This window comes from Idiotropiscis lumnitzeri, chromosome 3, assembly GCF_059441095.1.
Source record: "Idiotropiscis lumnitzeri isolate Australia: NSW breed Sydney's pygmy pipehorse chromosome 3, RoL_Ilum_1.0, whole genome shotgun sequence".
Classification (NCBI taxonomy): domain Eukaryota; kingdom Metazoa; phylum Chordata; class Actinopteri; order Syngnathiformes; family Syngnathidae; genus Idiotropiscis; species Idiotropiscis lumnitzeri.
The window spans coordinates 15,159,060-15,175,162 of NC_142393.1; the positions used below are offsets into that span (position 1 = coordinate 15,159,060).

Below are 16,103 nucleotides of genomic sequence, written 5' to 3' on the forward strand. Positions count from 1 at the left end.
CGGTCGGGATTAGTCCTTCGCAGGGTTCTCCTCACATCTCCGGAATGTCATCAGGTAGTGGTGTCAGTCAGACGTAGTTTGTGATACACTAAATGCCTTATCACGTTCTCCAAGGGTTGATGGAGGTGAAGTGGCCCTGCTTTTCCGGCGCATACGAATATTTCGCCCTGCCTGTAGCAGGTTCGCTTCTGATGAGGGCTGATGCTTCGTAAGCCCCGAAGGTGGCAGCCCTCGCCTTCACCTCTTCATTCATCCAGGGTAGATAGGAATGGTTTTGGTGGTGGAGACATCATCGGCACATTTTGAGTTGAAGCCCAGGATGAATGAACCGTTTTCCTCCATGTACTCTTCCCCTTCCTGAGTAGCCGCTTCCCTCAAGGTTTGCTTGTTTGTGATCTGAAAAGAGTTTTAAAGCGCAGACAAAAGCAGCATCATTGGGCCGCACCAAGACACTCCTGACTGTGAGCTTGGATCATTTCCTGATTGCTTTCGAGGCTGGGGGCAATGGCATTGAGATGTGGTCAGAGTAGCTGAGGTGGGGGGTGCAGGAGGTCTCTGTATCCACCGCATGTGTTGGTGTGTTCTCCCTCACCGTTGGTATGGCAACATGGTGGTAAAAACTTGGGCAGTGTTCAGCAGATGTCTGCGGTTAAAATCACCAATCAACAATTTCTGCCTTTGATGACAATCATCATTATTGATACTAATACATTTTAGGATCCAGTTGTGAGTAGTTGGTACACAGCTTCATGCTGAAAAAGGTTAACACACAACCCTGCTTTTTATTGCGCTACGTTAGCGTGAGCATCCTCTGAGAATAATCGTAACAGCTGCAGTGCGGTTGTACACCACTGCAAACTACAACTACAAAAATGTACATAATGTTGAATAAATATTTGACCTCATTTCTTTCCATATAACTTGAGGCACAATCTTTTGTATGAGATCTCATGAGGGTGTGTGGGAATAGGAATGAAGGAGAGCATTTTTATACGAAGTGTATGGTTGGTGGCAATCCATCCATTTTCTATAAGGCTTGTCCACATTCACGTTGTTGGTGAGCTGGAGGCTGCCCCGGCTTTGATGCACGATCCTCTCTTGACTGGTTTCCACCCAGTCACTGAGCACACACAAATATGACAAAAAACAATTCACACTCACATCCTTGCCTATTGATATGTGAGGAGAAAGTCTTCCGTGGAGAGTCTTTTTTGTTTTTGGTCATCGTCATAGTGCTCGACCTAGGCTTTGCACGCCACTGATTGTGTACAATACAACTTTATTGATATAGCGCATTTAAGAACATTTGGAGCTGTGACAACACACTTTCCATATGGTGTAATATAAATTAACGGGAAATTAGAACACACATTAAAGTACATAAACGATAGATACCAGAAAAACAGCAGAGCAGCGACAGTCTCATGTTGAGTCGAAAGCTGAAGAATAAAAATGTGTCTTCAAATGAGTTTTAAAAATGGACAGAGAGGGGCGTTGGCTAATATTTAATAGGAGCTCATTCCATGGGGAAGAACCGGCAACAGAAAAGGCGTGATTCCCCACTGAGGCTGCGCTTTGTCCTAGGCATCTCCTGCAGCATTTTGTTCGCAAACCTGAGGCAGCGGGCAGGTGCGTAGGAGTGGAGGAGCTCGGAGAGGTACGCTGGGGCGAGACCATCTAAACTTTAGATGGTCTCGCCCCAGCTTTAGATTCTAAAGCTTTGAAGAGGGACAGAAGTATCTTAAAGTGAACTCTGAAGTGCATTTGGAGCCAGTGAAGAGAGGACAAGATTGCATTTGTGATATTATAAAGCAGGGAGTGTCAAATTGACTTTTGTCATAGTTTGGTTTTCCCTCAAAAGGTTGTAATGACAGTAAAACAAATACATGAATGTACGTATGTATCTATGTATAATTGATTGTAATATTTTAATTGAATATATATTTAATTTGAAATCAGAAGTCAAAGAAACTTCATATGAAGAAAGAATTTGGTAAAAAAAAATGTTTGTACTGTGTAAATTCTCCCAATAGTCAAAATTTTGCTCCAGATTTTAAGCAACCTGAAAAGAACATCTATTGAGCAAGAATCCTGAAGTAAATTCAATGTAGTATTTGCTCTAGAGCGGCACATAAAATGATGTGGGGGTGGGTGGGGGGGGGGCGGTAGATCTGGTCACCTCGCCCTGACTTTGAACACCTAAGGAGAGCACAACATGCCCATCACGCTAGTTGAAGAATGCCAACTGTGAATGACTGTTTGTCCTTTAAGTGCCCTGCCATTCACTGACTGGCAAGCAGTCTGGAGTGGACCTCTCTAAGAGTCCAAACTGAGCTGTGAAAGTCTCCACTCCAATCCTAATAAGGACATTGTTAATAACTGGATGGGTGAATTACTCTAAAATTATACAGTTTAATGTGCAATATACTGTGTGCCTAAACTATAGTGATGGTTAACTAACTGTAATGGGTCCAATGCTGCCACTTTGAGGCAATATGGAGAAGCGAGTTTGACCATGAACTGTTACACAATTGTGCAGCCAGGGGGCGCCCTTCACACTCTGTCTCGCTCGCTCTCACATTCTCTCTCGCGTTTCTCTCTCACTGGATTATTGAATGTCTGAGCCGAACAAGCTCACTCTCATTCATGTTGGCTGCTGCTCTCCTGTGCGCAGGAAGCCGCCGAGCTGAGCTTTCGGACCTGTGCTGATTCTGCTGCCGCCTGACATCTCGGCCAGGAATTTAAAGGACTGCACCTCTGTCGCCACCCGTGACGCATTTTAAAGAGTTTTGGTTAAGGCAGAAATTACAGTTAAGGACTGTTCGGACCCGTAAGTACTAAAGTTTTCATTCTCCCACGCTTGTTTCATCCATGTATTTAAAGCGTACACGATGGTCATTCAGAATTCTCCGCACCTTTTCTCACTCATGTCCGGTTTATACAAATGGTCTGTGTGGATGAGCCATAATTCCTCTTTTCTTTCTACGCATCAAATTCTGTTTGTTTGTGCGCACACGAGGACGCAAACGCTTTTCCAAATGGGCCGATTGACACTCCTTTTTTTTTTACGCGAGTGGTTCTGCTCAAGTTCTTTTTAAGGCGGGAGTTGGCTGCAAGACCAATGCAAAGATTGCGTGGTTCCGTCTCGTACGTCCGCGTTTTATGCGGTCCATTTTACACCGTTGCAGTATTATCCATATAAGAAGGTGACAATTCAAGTATCAGTCCTCCAACGTTTTCCACAAAGGTTTGACTCCGCACTGCAAAGTCTCATCTCTCCACGCATCCACCCACTGGCCACAGCATTAGGTACACCTGCACTGTCTCGTCATACAATACAAGCGCTGCATTAAAAAAAAACGTATACTTAAATTTTAATGCTCACTTTTGATTGACACTGTGAGGAGGTAAATGATTATTATAATAACCGAGGTGTTTCTAATATGGTACTGTCTCACAAGATAGCCAAAATATTCCACCTCTGATTCTGAGTGTGATGCAGTGCAGCAACTTTAACTGGGAAATATGGTTAATAGGGTTCTTTAGTTCACAGGTGTCAAACTTGAGGCCTGTGGGCCAGATCTGTCCTGGCACATCATTTTACATGGTCCATGAAAGCTTGCCACAATTTTACCTTTACTTTAAAATGTGTCACTCACCATGAAAATAATAATAATAATAATAATCATCATAATTAGAATAATAATGATTATAATGATAATCATTATTATTATTATTATTATTATCATCATAATTATTATTATGTCATATGATGGAGTGACTAGTATGGTTTTTGACTCAGAGTTCATGTCAGCAAACAAACATCACAGCTTAGCTTCTGGATAGCGGATGTCACCGCTGTTTCATTTGAAATATGATTTAAATCTGTGCCCTGTGCCTTTTCTAGGTGGGCTTTTTGTTTCCTGACTGGAACAAATTTGAAGCGAACATCCATACGCAACTGTAATTGTTGGTGCTCTTTTATATTGCACCTGGAAGAAAATTGTTACCAAGAAATGACTCGTGATGAAAAGAAGTTTGACACTGATAGTGCTGGGGTACCTAATGTTATGGCCGCTGCGCAGATGCAAAGGTTGTGCACATGAGAAAGGACTAAATAGAAATGTGGCCGTCACACTGTCACTTTTTTTAAAATTATTTTTCTTGGAAAGAGAAGGCGAGTCAAGTTGTTTGATCAGTTTGCAGGTACCAAGCTTGCCCAAAGGTTTGAATATTTGTGTAGGTGTGCGTGCTTCGGAAGCTCATGGCATTCTGTGTCATCTTGTCTCTCCGGAGTAAACTTGTGAAGATGTGTGATATCCGACTGCGGCTTCAGTGTATGAGTATGAGTGCAAGCGCTTGCAAATGTACACTGAACATCACTTTGACATGCAAAGTTAAGTGTTGCATGGTGACATGGTGATGCTGATACTCCGCTGTTATACTTGCAGTAGTGAGCTCGAAGTGAGTCAGGATCAGACTCTGACATTGCGTCTGCTTCTGGCTGCCTGTAACCTAATTACCTAATTTAGTCCCGCAGTCTTTATTATTAATTTGATCCCACTCCTTTCTAGTCGTCTGTGTGGTTGGTGTCTTCACAGTTCAGTCTTTAGTTCAAAAAGGGGGCTTTGAGGACACAGTCTGTGGTCTCTAAATGACAAAATCAAAGTACTGTGCTTTGGGGAAGCCTAATTAATGCGTTTTTACAGCCATTTCTCGTGAGAATTTTGTAAGATTTTGTTCCAATGCACAGCATGGTAATTAGTTAAAAAAAATATATTGTTCCTTTTCATATTTGGCTTACTCGAAAAAAAAACAACTTTATTATGCGCTGCCTATATCGAGTGGGCGGTGTTTTCAGTAGTTTAATTTTGTTTGCAGGATTCACCAAAAAAGAAAATATTTTTCCCAAATTTTACACAAAGGTTTATAGATCTTCTGTTCTTTTGTTAGAATTGCAAAATGCACTTCCGTTTCTTGCTAATTACTTTTGAAATTGGAATTCCCTGCATTCTTTAATTCTATATTTTTAGTAATTCATTGCACATGAAAAACAAAACAACCCCCCCCACTTACTCACATTAAGTAATGTGTCTGACGCCTCCTACAGGTCTCCAATGGAAGTGTTTGGAGCCTAACCCTCAAAAGTCACAGATGACCATTTGTGAATAGAGCATGTGACAAACGTTCAAGCTTTGGTGCTCTTATCAAACACGTTTGGATGAACACTATTACCTCTTTGAATACTCAAAAACATAACATCAGTTACAGCATAGGCTACAGTTTTGGAATTGCTTCAGTGTGGCATGTTTGGTGTCAGTGGGGAAATAGACACTGAATCATCACATACTATCAGCAAATATTAATCAAAGATGCCTTTATGTGTAAATGTATTTTTGACGCTGATTTAAAAAAAAAAATGTCATAGCTTTTTTAGCGTATCAAGTTTTTGTGATATTTTCATTTTTGAGTTTATCTATAAAAGCTTGTGCAATCCCGTTTTGATCCATGGATTGTAATTTATCGCTATGTTGTTTCAGAAAAAGATTCCCCCTGTTGCTCAAAGCAACTTTTTATTCAAAAAATTAATAAATAGAATATTACATGTGATTGTTATATTCTTATTTTGAATTTTGATGATATAAATCTGACATGCTTGCAAAAAATAAGGGCGGATTCGTAATCAGCACCAAAAAAAAAACATTAAAAAAAACAAACGTTTACTTGCCTTGCCGTTACAAACCAATTGTTGACCAGTTAATTTTAAGGGGCTAAAAAAAACACTCATTATATTCAACGTCTGCATCTCTGCCAGTGTCATTGGAGCAGTTCAATTTGGTATGGATGCAGTGAGATTTTGCCTTCTGATATTATTGTTCATTTGCGTGATGTGTGTATTTTGGAAAACCGTCAACATACAGTTTTCCTTGACTGTCTTGACAACGACTGAACAACCACACGTTTCAATCTTGGCTCCTCACCGCCTCGCCACGCAGGAACCTGCCTTGTTATGACCAAAGCGCCAACTGCTTCAGCTTTGGTGTGTCTGTTCGAGGAGGGAGGGGGGTCGCTCTCCGCTGACAGTCGACCACGCGCCCTGCGGTCTGTGTGCAGAGCAGCTTCCTACTTGAAGTGCCTGCAATGTTGCCGCTCTGGCGTGTCCTCTTTGCAATACGTCGCAGGATGTCATAGATGGGCAGGGGATGTTTTCAGATTTGACGTTTCAATATGGTTTGGGCCGCCGTGGTGGCAGCTTGCTCGCTGCGCTCTTGTACTTGTGAGCTGAGATGTAAGAACACAGAGAACCGCTGAACACTCTTTACTGTTTTTATGAAAAAGTAAGATTATATCAATGTTTAATCGACAAAACCCGATTGAACACTAACTAAACTAACGATTATTGTTATGGTTTGGTCTGTCAATTATTGTACACAGTACCACTGTATATAGTAGAATACAAAAAAAAATCCTTTCTTTTGTGAATCTTATTTGGTTTAAAATACCGTATATGGTGGATGACAACCATGTGCAGTTGTTCATTTCCATCCAATGGTGTGGGTCAACAACGTGGTCACCTGGTAGAGTCCCGTGGATCATATGAGTATCCAGCGAGACTGTTCTAGAAGTAGCTCGCTCGTGATGGGAAGGTGTGGATTCCGAGGAATGTTGTAGAAGCGATCATTTGAAAACGTAAACTTTGGCTGAGAGGTGTAAATTAGTGTTTTTTTTATTGATAATTATCTGTTACCTAATTATTGTGAGAAATCACTAACATGATCACTGTCTTTCCTAAATGATGATTAATTGTTAATAAAAACGTTTAATAATTCAAAACGGGTTTAAAAAAAATCTATATTTCGATTTGAATTGATTTCCCGTTTCATAGGCCAATATTGATTAATAAAACCATATTTTGATCATTTTAATAACGTCTTTTCCCCCATTAATTTATGACTTCGCACGTCACGTGAGGTCTTGTCACCATGCGAAAGTAAAACAAAATGGCGGAAACAGTGAAGTCGGCGCCAACACGCATGAACGCAGATCTATTCATTTTTTTAATCAGGTCATGTTACATGAAACATAAACTTGTTTTTCTTTTTGTTGTCATATTTCTTTTTCATTCTTTTTTTTGTTTCCGTTGGTGACAGGTAACTACAAATCTCTACTTTAATGTCAAATAAACAGGAAGCAAGCGTGAGGCTAAAACCAAGTAGAGAAAGAGCATGAAGAAGCTTTTTAAAGTTCTCGCCATCATTTTGCTGAAAGGTCAAGCACATCAAACCAAGGGGCCAGATTGAAATAGTTCCACTTGTGAGAGTCGACGGTGTGCTCTGATGTGACAACTGAATGCAGGACCCGTTTACTCGCTTCAAAAACTACAAACACTTCCCGAGATGAAACCGTCAACTTGTAGGAGAAACTTCGGAGGTTAACACCTGCTCTGTAGTCGAACGAACGGTGCATAAACCGGGTGCTGCGTCTCCTGTCCTTGCGTTTGAGCGTGTTTGGATCATTTCGCTGTTGTTTAGTCAGCGATTAAAATGATTTTAGCATTTTTTTTTTCATCTGCAGAGCATACAGTTTGTGCTGTGTCGTCCCAAAGGACCAATTTAGGCCTTCTGCTCTGTGCAGTCTGAACAGTTGAGGCAGCAGAATAATCAGTGCAGTGCCTGTGTCGATGCATGTGTGTGGAAATGCTTGCTTAGGCACCAGTACAGTATACCAGTGGTCCCCAACGTTTTTCCCGCCAGGGACCGTTTCATGGTAATACAGATTTTTGCGCAGACTGGCAACAGCGGGGTTGGGGGCTGATGCATATTCCCGAGCAGAAATTCATTAATCGGCAGCGGTGATGACGTACTTTCCCAATGGGAAATCCATCCATTCGTTATCTGAAAGGCTTCTCCTCACTCGGGTTGCAAGGGTGCAGGAGCCTATCCCAGCTCTCTTCGGGCAGTCTTTTATTTATTCCCCCCTCTCCAATATATCTGTGTGGCTCTGTACCAAATGATCTGTAGACCAGAACCGAGCCGCAGACCGGTGGTTGCGGACCACTGCAGTGTCCAATACAAGTTTTCATTATGTTTAGAGCACCACTGCAATATTAGTCCTTTACAGTTCTAGGTAACATGCACATGCACACGCACATGCTTGACATCCCATTCTGCCTTTCCAGCGGTGGTTCTCCTAAATTCTTTTGTCATGCAATGAGAAGCACCTCACTCGTGCATATTGATGATATTTTCCAAAGTCAAAATGTAACACGACAGATTATTAAATGAAAATCATTTTATTTCATTTCCTTAATTTGAACATTTAATACTTTCAGGCATTGTCTTCTTTTCAACTCAAATAAAACAAAAACAAATATGTTGCCTTCAAAATAAATAATGTAATTTAAAAAAAAAGAACAGGAAACACAAATTACAAAAAGAATACATTTGCCTTAAAAATTATTTTCCACAAAAACCTGAACTTCATTTAAACTTTAAAAATCAGAACCGCTATCGCAGTTTTACTTCTTGCGAGCCTTACTGAGATAAATGCGTTGACATGTGGCTGTTGTGATTTTTGTGACACGGACTTATTAACAGAATGTTCATCATTGCGGTAATAGTTTGTAGGACTCGACTGAGTGATGAGTCTTGTTCGTTGCAGCCATAATGTTGCGATTGTTCCAATTTTCCTTTTGCTTGTCTCCGTCTCGGCAGCATTCCGACTCATATTAACTTGAGGTTAAGTCGAGATTTTATTGATCCCGAAGGAAATTCTGTAATGTTTAATGACATCCGATCCAAGATAAGGTCACTAGAGCTTATTTAGCCTTGTCAGAGCAAGAACGCTACTTCTTTTAAAGGATAACTGATCCGGGATATTTGCGGTAGCTGAGGTCATACGGTAAACGTTTTTTTGGGGGGCTCTCGAGGTGTCCATTTTCAACACATACTTTGTCTTTGTTTCACTGCTTGTTTTTTCCTCGTATGAATAGAACAAAGTAATACTCTTTTAAGATGCATCAATGCATATTCACTTTTACAAAAAATATTGGGACATCACTGCATTTCCCTTCGCATGACTTTTAGAATGCAAACTAAAATGAGGCGGAATGTTTTAAACACCGTCCACACTTCCAACTCAAGAATTTTTGGCATCATGTTCAGCAGTAACACACGCATCTAATTTCACAAACGCATGACTTGTGGAAATTGTGCATGTCACGTATTGCGTGCTTCTCTCTGTCTTCTTTTCCATCAAGCACAGACGTTGAAATAAGTGAGTGGAGTAAGCGTCAGTTCGTCAAAGGAGCAACGTCCTTGAGGAAAACAAATGAGGCGAGAGATGAGGAAAAATGGGAGAAATGAGATTGTAGAGGGGAGAAAAAGCATTCGTAAGCAGTGAGGCAAAGATGAGTGGCTGGGTGCACGGTGACGGTGAGTTTTGTTGAGTTAGTCCAACACGAACCTGTACTTGTTCCTGTTGTTGTTGTGATGGGGAGCTCTCGGATGTGAGGGCAAGAAAGTGATGTGGGATGGAACGTTGGATGTGCATGCGTGATGACATCAAGTCAACTAGTGCTGACATGAACGTTCATGATTGGAAAGCCAGCTTCTTATGTAGTCTGCACTAAACCTCTTCAATATTAACATACTAAAATTGTTTAGCATTAGCATCGCAGTTTCATTGACTTTAAGTTGTTTCCCGAGCACCAAAATGGTCACACCGGCACTTGTTGGTGTGCAATAGCATAATTTTCTTTACATTTTTATTTACTTTATTATCATCATTGCATTTCTGCTATGTTTATAAAAAACACATTTTTTTCTACATTTTTCTAATCAAATACGCAAGTAGACTTCTTCTAGATTTACTTTTTTTTACACTGATTCAGTATCCTCATTTATATATCAAGCACATCATATAATAACAATAATATTTATTTATTTTATTTTATTTATTTATTTTATTTATTTGCCGGTCAGTTCCCCCGCCATCCAGCTGCTGTCTTTGTACAGTTCCGGCCTCGACACTCCGGCCATATTCATTAAAATCTTCGGCCCTTGACCAAAAAATAAAAACTAAATAAATAAATTGTCCGTGCATGACGCCACCGCAGGAGAGATGTTAATGACGGAGGTTTATTTAAACGTCATAAGCTGGCTAATTTACTATTCAAATCTGCTTGCCTTATTATGGTCTTATTTGTCTCCTTCTTCTTCTTAGTCTCATTCTTCTTCTTTCTTCTTCTCCACGAACGTGCCCATTGCAAGTATGCACTGTTGGTGAAAAAAAAACAACGGAAAAAAAAACAGCATAACATCAGCGGCCGGGCAATATTCCATTTCTACCCAAAACAGCCTTGATCAGCACGAACAGAGCAAGCGTGAGTTCTGTTCCTTATGTTGCGAGTCGACAGAAGCTCACTTTGCAGTCCATGTTGTGTTTTGAACATCTGCGAAAAGCCTTCTGGCACAGGCCCACTTGGCTCAGTGTTGAGGATGAAATAAATGAAGGTATCATAACTGCTGAGTCAGAGAGAACAGTGACCCTCCCTCTGATCATCTCACACACAAATTGAGGCTCACCTCATTTTGTTGAGTGCTCAGTCAAACGTGTGTGTGAGAGAGAGTGAGAGAGGTGACTATAAGGTTGTGTCTGACTTTGAGGAACAGGATTAACGAACCGTGGGTTGCATCCTCTCATCGCTCATGAAAAGTGGAGCGTGTGGGTTCAGTGTATTGCACAAGGACACACGAGAAGGTATGCTCTCATAGACCCTGAAGCAGCTGTCTTCACTACACAGGTTAGGTGCTTCTTGCATATTTTTTGGACTTTTGTTCTATGGTCAGAGATTGCGATGACTCAGGAACTGATTTATTCACTGGAACATCTTAAACTGGTTAAAATGCGCATCAATGTAAAAAAAAGAAATAATAATAAAAGAATCGATTTGCAACGCCATGTTAATCATAGCCGCTCTCTCATGTCTCTGTTGTAAACAAACTTTGTCATTTCACACAAATGCAGCTGGCCATCTTTGTCAGCCTACTTCAATAAATAAAAACGTACCTACGGTCCAATTTGAAAGTGAGGTGCAAAGGGCATGAATGACTATTAATTGAAAATATATTAAAAATGGATTTAAACTGCTTAAATTCTGCAATATTCTTGCAAAGAAATAAGAGTCAATATGGAAATTTCAATGAAAAAAAGGATTTGTGATGATAACGGTCAAATCTATTTTTCATTTTTTTCATCTTCAGTTCTGGCAACAAAACATTGATAAGACAAAAATGTGGTGGAACAGTCAAAATGGTTCGTTCATTTTCAAGATTTTTTTAGTTACAAAAAGTTACTCTTTATGGCTCGGACAAAATGCAGATGTTAAAACATATTGTAGTTCAAAAAAATGTTATTCATTTTGAAAAAGAATAAATATAACTGAATGAAAATTTGGAACGGAAAATCGAAAATCTAATCGGAACTTGAGTGAATCGTTACATCCCAACCTGTCAGCTAAAACGAGTCTGAGCCATCCCAGATGATATTAATTAACTGGATCACTTCATAACGAGCAGCCACCTATGTACGGCCGAGCAGCACTTGTGGATGACTTGTTGCCTGTTGCATGGCTGCCTCACAGTTCTGACGTTCAGGGTTCGAATCTCGGCTCCATATATACACATATGTCTATGTTTTTTTTTTCTGTATATGTGGCCCTATCCCCAAAGTTCCTTTCCTTGTTCCTCTATTGGTATTGTGTGCAATTCTGTCACCTTCAAATTCCCCAACATGCCATTTGAAAGCAAGGATAAAGTGAAGGATATGGATGATGGAGCACATAAGCGGTGTGCTGTTGATAGTAAATGCTTCCACCCCCCCCCACCCTGAAGCAAAGTGGAACAGTGCCGGGTCAGAAAAATGATGAAACGTATCCAATGCACCTTGAGGTTTTCGGCTTGAAAGTATTGCGACTTGGACGTTGAAATTGGCCCATGTATCACTAACTTTACAAGCCGGTGACGCATGGGGAACCATTGTGAGGCGACACGGACATGGCGCTTGCAAATGGATCAGAAATTGGAGTGAATGTGTTGAGTTCTGTGGAAGTGGCGACAAAAGCTTTTTTTTTTTTTTTTTTTGCTTAGTGCGACGAATGCATTCAATAAAGTCTGCCTAATGGGGCTTTCTGTGATTTCCTTTTTTGTTCTGTCCCTATTTGTCTTTCTTCCTCCATTCTTCACACTTATGGAATTGAGTGCTACTATTTGGGAAAGGCTTTCCTCTGGTGTCGGTTTATTCTCTGTCTTGCTCTCTGAGTTGCATTTGTCCTTTACTCACTACAAGAGACTGCAAGAAATAAGGCTTTAAATGTTTCTTTTCATTTTCTTGCTCTTGCTTTGCTTCTTTCTTAAGCCTGTAATGGAGGGTTGTTCAACCCCGCTCCTCGAGGGCCCCTTCCAGCGTGTTTTAGATGTCGTCCTCCTCCGCCAGGGTTGGACACCCCTGGCCTAAGGACTCAATACGAGGGATTTGGTTCAACTTGTTTTTCTTGGTAAAACATGTTAAGTGTTTGGGCTTAACGGGATTTGGGTCAGGGTTGCCATGTCAGATTATTCTTACAGATCAAAAGCAAGAATGCGATAAAGTTTGATTACTTAAGTTCCATTAGTATTGCCCAACTAATCATTTAGAACAGCCTGAACACATTTTTTAAAATGGATGAGAGATCTTTAATAACAAAAAAAAGGAAAATAGAATCCGTATACTGCTAAAATTTTTGCCACCTTTGTTGACAGTCCAGACATATTTAAAATGTTTTTAGTGTCTTTGCAATCCATCCATTTTCTTTTCCGATTATCTGGTTCAGAGTCGTCGGGAGCGGGATCTTGTCCCATGTGACTTTGGGCAAAAGACAGACTAAACCCTGGCGTGGTCGCCACGTAAGTCACGGGGCATATTTCGAAGCAGATAAACAATCACATTCTCACCGTCACTGAGTGGGAACTGGAGCTACGCTATGCTGCCGATTCCAAAGACTGATGAGTGAACTATGACACCAAAGTTAACCACTGTTAACATTAAATGATAAAAATCAAACACTAAAGGCATAGTGAAACTGCCGTCTAATTTAGCAAACATTCTTCATTGTCTATGTGGGATAATAAGTTAACGACTTAATAACAAAAGTGCATGTGAAGTCTGGTGTATAATCGTCTCTTTTTTTTGCTTTCAGAACAAGTGTCAGAAAAATACAAGAATTTGCAAAATTCTGATAGCATATATTTGACCCCTGTATCCTTGGTTACGGTTTTCAATCAATTTCCATAGGTTGTTGTCTGATCATTCTTAAATGGAATCTGACCTGACACTATTTGGATAAGGTAACAACACTGTCAATCTCTCACTACTTTGGCTATTTCTTTACGTCAAACCAGCAAGTTTCTAATTTTGAATATTTGACGGACACATTTCATCCTGCTTTTAACATTCTGTGTTTATTTTGTAAATGGCGGATGTTTGTGTGTGCGCAGGGCAGCATTCCGATGTGTGTTTTGAACTTAGTGAAATTGTTGATGTGACTCGTAACGTGTTGGAGTCCGTGTGTTTATGTGTCGAGCCATCGGGGCCACGGGTTTGCTTTTAAGCACATTCTTTCTTCTGGTGAAATAGCGGTAAGGGAATTATTTCAATGCATTTCATTTTTCCTCGTGGACTTGAGCGGCTCCTGCAGGAGTTCAAATCGTGCTTTTCTTCAGTAGTGTGGATATGCTGTGGAATAGCTAAAATTCCATTCATTTCAGGATTTAAAAAGTGTCACTTTTTATTGCCATGTGAGCCGTCTGGTTTCAGTTCTGGTGTGAATGTAAGTGGGAAATAAGATATTTCCTTAGTGTGGACCTCCAAAAAGAACAAACTGCCCTAAGATTTATAGAAGGCCAGTAGTTGACACATTCCTCTCGAGTTGGACATATTAGTACAGTGATAACTGTTCTGCCCACAGTAAAAGGCGATTCAGAAAGGTAAAAAAATAATTCATTATTCATGTGTATCATTTCATGCTAAAATGTTATTGTTTAAAAATTCTATCGAGTCAGCATTTATTTACCTGTATTAAATCATTAAATCATAATCAGTAGTCGTGATGCATTATGGGTAGCAGACGCCATTAATTAATACTAATTGCTGTTGTGAAATGCGTTATATAAATAAAATTGTACTGCCTTTTATTGTACTCAGTGTTTTAGGTGTGGCGGTCACTGATGACTTATTGTCCTCCACAGTTGTTTTGGTTGTGACATAAAAAAAAAAAGTGTTGATATTAACACATTGAAAAGAAAGGGGGAAAGTAAAATCATAAGAGAATGGTTTTAGTATTATTAGAATTAGAATTAGAAATCCCTTTATTGTCATTGTACTCAAGTGTGCAACGAGATTAGAGAGAGAGAGAAAGAATTCGTTTTATTTTGTTAAGAAAAAAAATCAATCATTATCAAGAATGAATTTGTCAAAATTAATCAAATTAATTAATCAAAAATCATCATGATCAATAATTCAGCTCAAAACCAAACCAGTGAGTGACCTGCCATGTAGTAATCTGGTAATGTCATTAATTATTGAAGTAAACCCTTCCTGTTAAGCGATTAAATGACCCCAACCAGAGCAATTTCAGTCTGTAATGTCGTTCTTTCTCGGCGATATGCAGACATTTTGACACCCAATGTGATGTTATTGAGAGTGTCGATTATTTTTGTCTGACTTCTGTTAATGTCTAATTTGAGTATAGCATGCTCAGCAGTCGTCATTTTAAAACAGATATACATTCATCCTCGTAAAATTGCGACTCCAGCAATGCAAATGACATCTTTTGTTGCCGTGACGTGATTTTAGCCACATTTTGACTTTAATACTTTACCTGCATGGTAGGATAGCGCACGGTGCACATTTGCCATGACCTATACATCAAACACATTGTCATGCGTGTTGACGTGTACCGTTAAACCAGGGGGATGCAAACTCTGCATGTAATTGTGTATGTGAGTGACCTATAACTACCATGAGGCAGGCGAACAGGCAGTTGCAGGGGCTTACTGATGGGATTCTGTCTGCATGCTGATGCTCACAAGTGTGACAGGAAACGTTGCATTGGAGAAAGTGGCCGAGTTGAGGAAATGGCTGTGGAGATAGGATGGCAATGCGGGCATGGAAAAGTGATGAGGTGCCACTCATTTTGCCATTTAAGTGATTTATTGGGTGGGGTGGCTGTAACTTTGTGCATGAAACATCATCTGAGATGTTGTGACGTTGATATTTTATGTTCTACGTATAAAGAAAAATATACCAAATGTACTTTGTTTTTATCAAGCTTTGGGTATTGCATTTAGAGTGAACATTTGTATTCTCATCTTCCTGCCAAAAACACTGTAAGTAGTCACCTCAACATCTTGCGAATCAAAGAAGTTGCTTTTTTTTCCATTTTCTCTTTTTTTTTTTAACACAGCCTTGTGTCTAAGTGTCTAAATCAGTGCTTCTCCGCTGTTGTCACCCTGGGATCAGAAACTTCTGATTGCTGCAAAGTCGTGACCCATTTTACAGAAGTTAAGAACGGTTTTTTGGGGTTTAAAAATAGCCTCTGAAAATACATGTTGCATTTTTAAACAGTTTCAACTGAGTTTGAAATGCTGCCAAACGTCATGAAGCTGAGCTAGGGCTGTGCAATTAATCAAATTTAAATGATACATTTACACCTTATTATGATTATTTGAAGATAAAAAAAAAAACAAAAACAAGTTGATTAGTCTGAAAATTGTTTCCATTTTTTATTTATTTATTTTTTTGTTACGTACCAAAAAAATAATCGTTTGAATATTCGTGATTAGGTAATATTTTTTTTCATAATTGAGCTGCCCAAAGTTGATTTTGTGAGTACAGCACAACTGACTAACATTTCCTGCCATGTACCCAATACGGCATGGGAACTTGGTACGCTTCAGTACTTTAAAAAAAAAACAAAATCCCACTTTTGGGTATCAGGGGGGTATCACTTGTCTCTCTCAAACTGCAGACAAGCTATCTTGGCCAACATGTTCATCCTCACTCAT

General features: G+C 39.8%; 1 protein-coding gene across 6 annotated transcripts in view; it reads left to right on the forward strand.

The window, feature by feature from the left end:
• The window catches only part of LOC148340094 (plexin-A1-like), a 217,404-nt gene that overhangs the window by 14,452 nt on the left and 186,849 nt on the right, over positions 1 to 16,103 (forward strand). For 4 of the 6 annotated variants that reach the window (XM_088289388.1, XM_088289393.1, XM_088289391.1 and 1 more), the window contains exon 2: positions 2,675 to 2,830. The exons of 1 other annotated variant lie outside the window; for it this stretch is intronic. The gene's annotated coding sequence lies outside the window, so the exon portion shown is untranslated. Of the gene's footprint in view, positions 1 to 2,658; positions 2,831 to 16,103 lie in introns of those variants that run through there. One more of the 6 variants, XM_088289389.1, reaches the window with a different exon arrangement.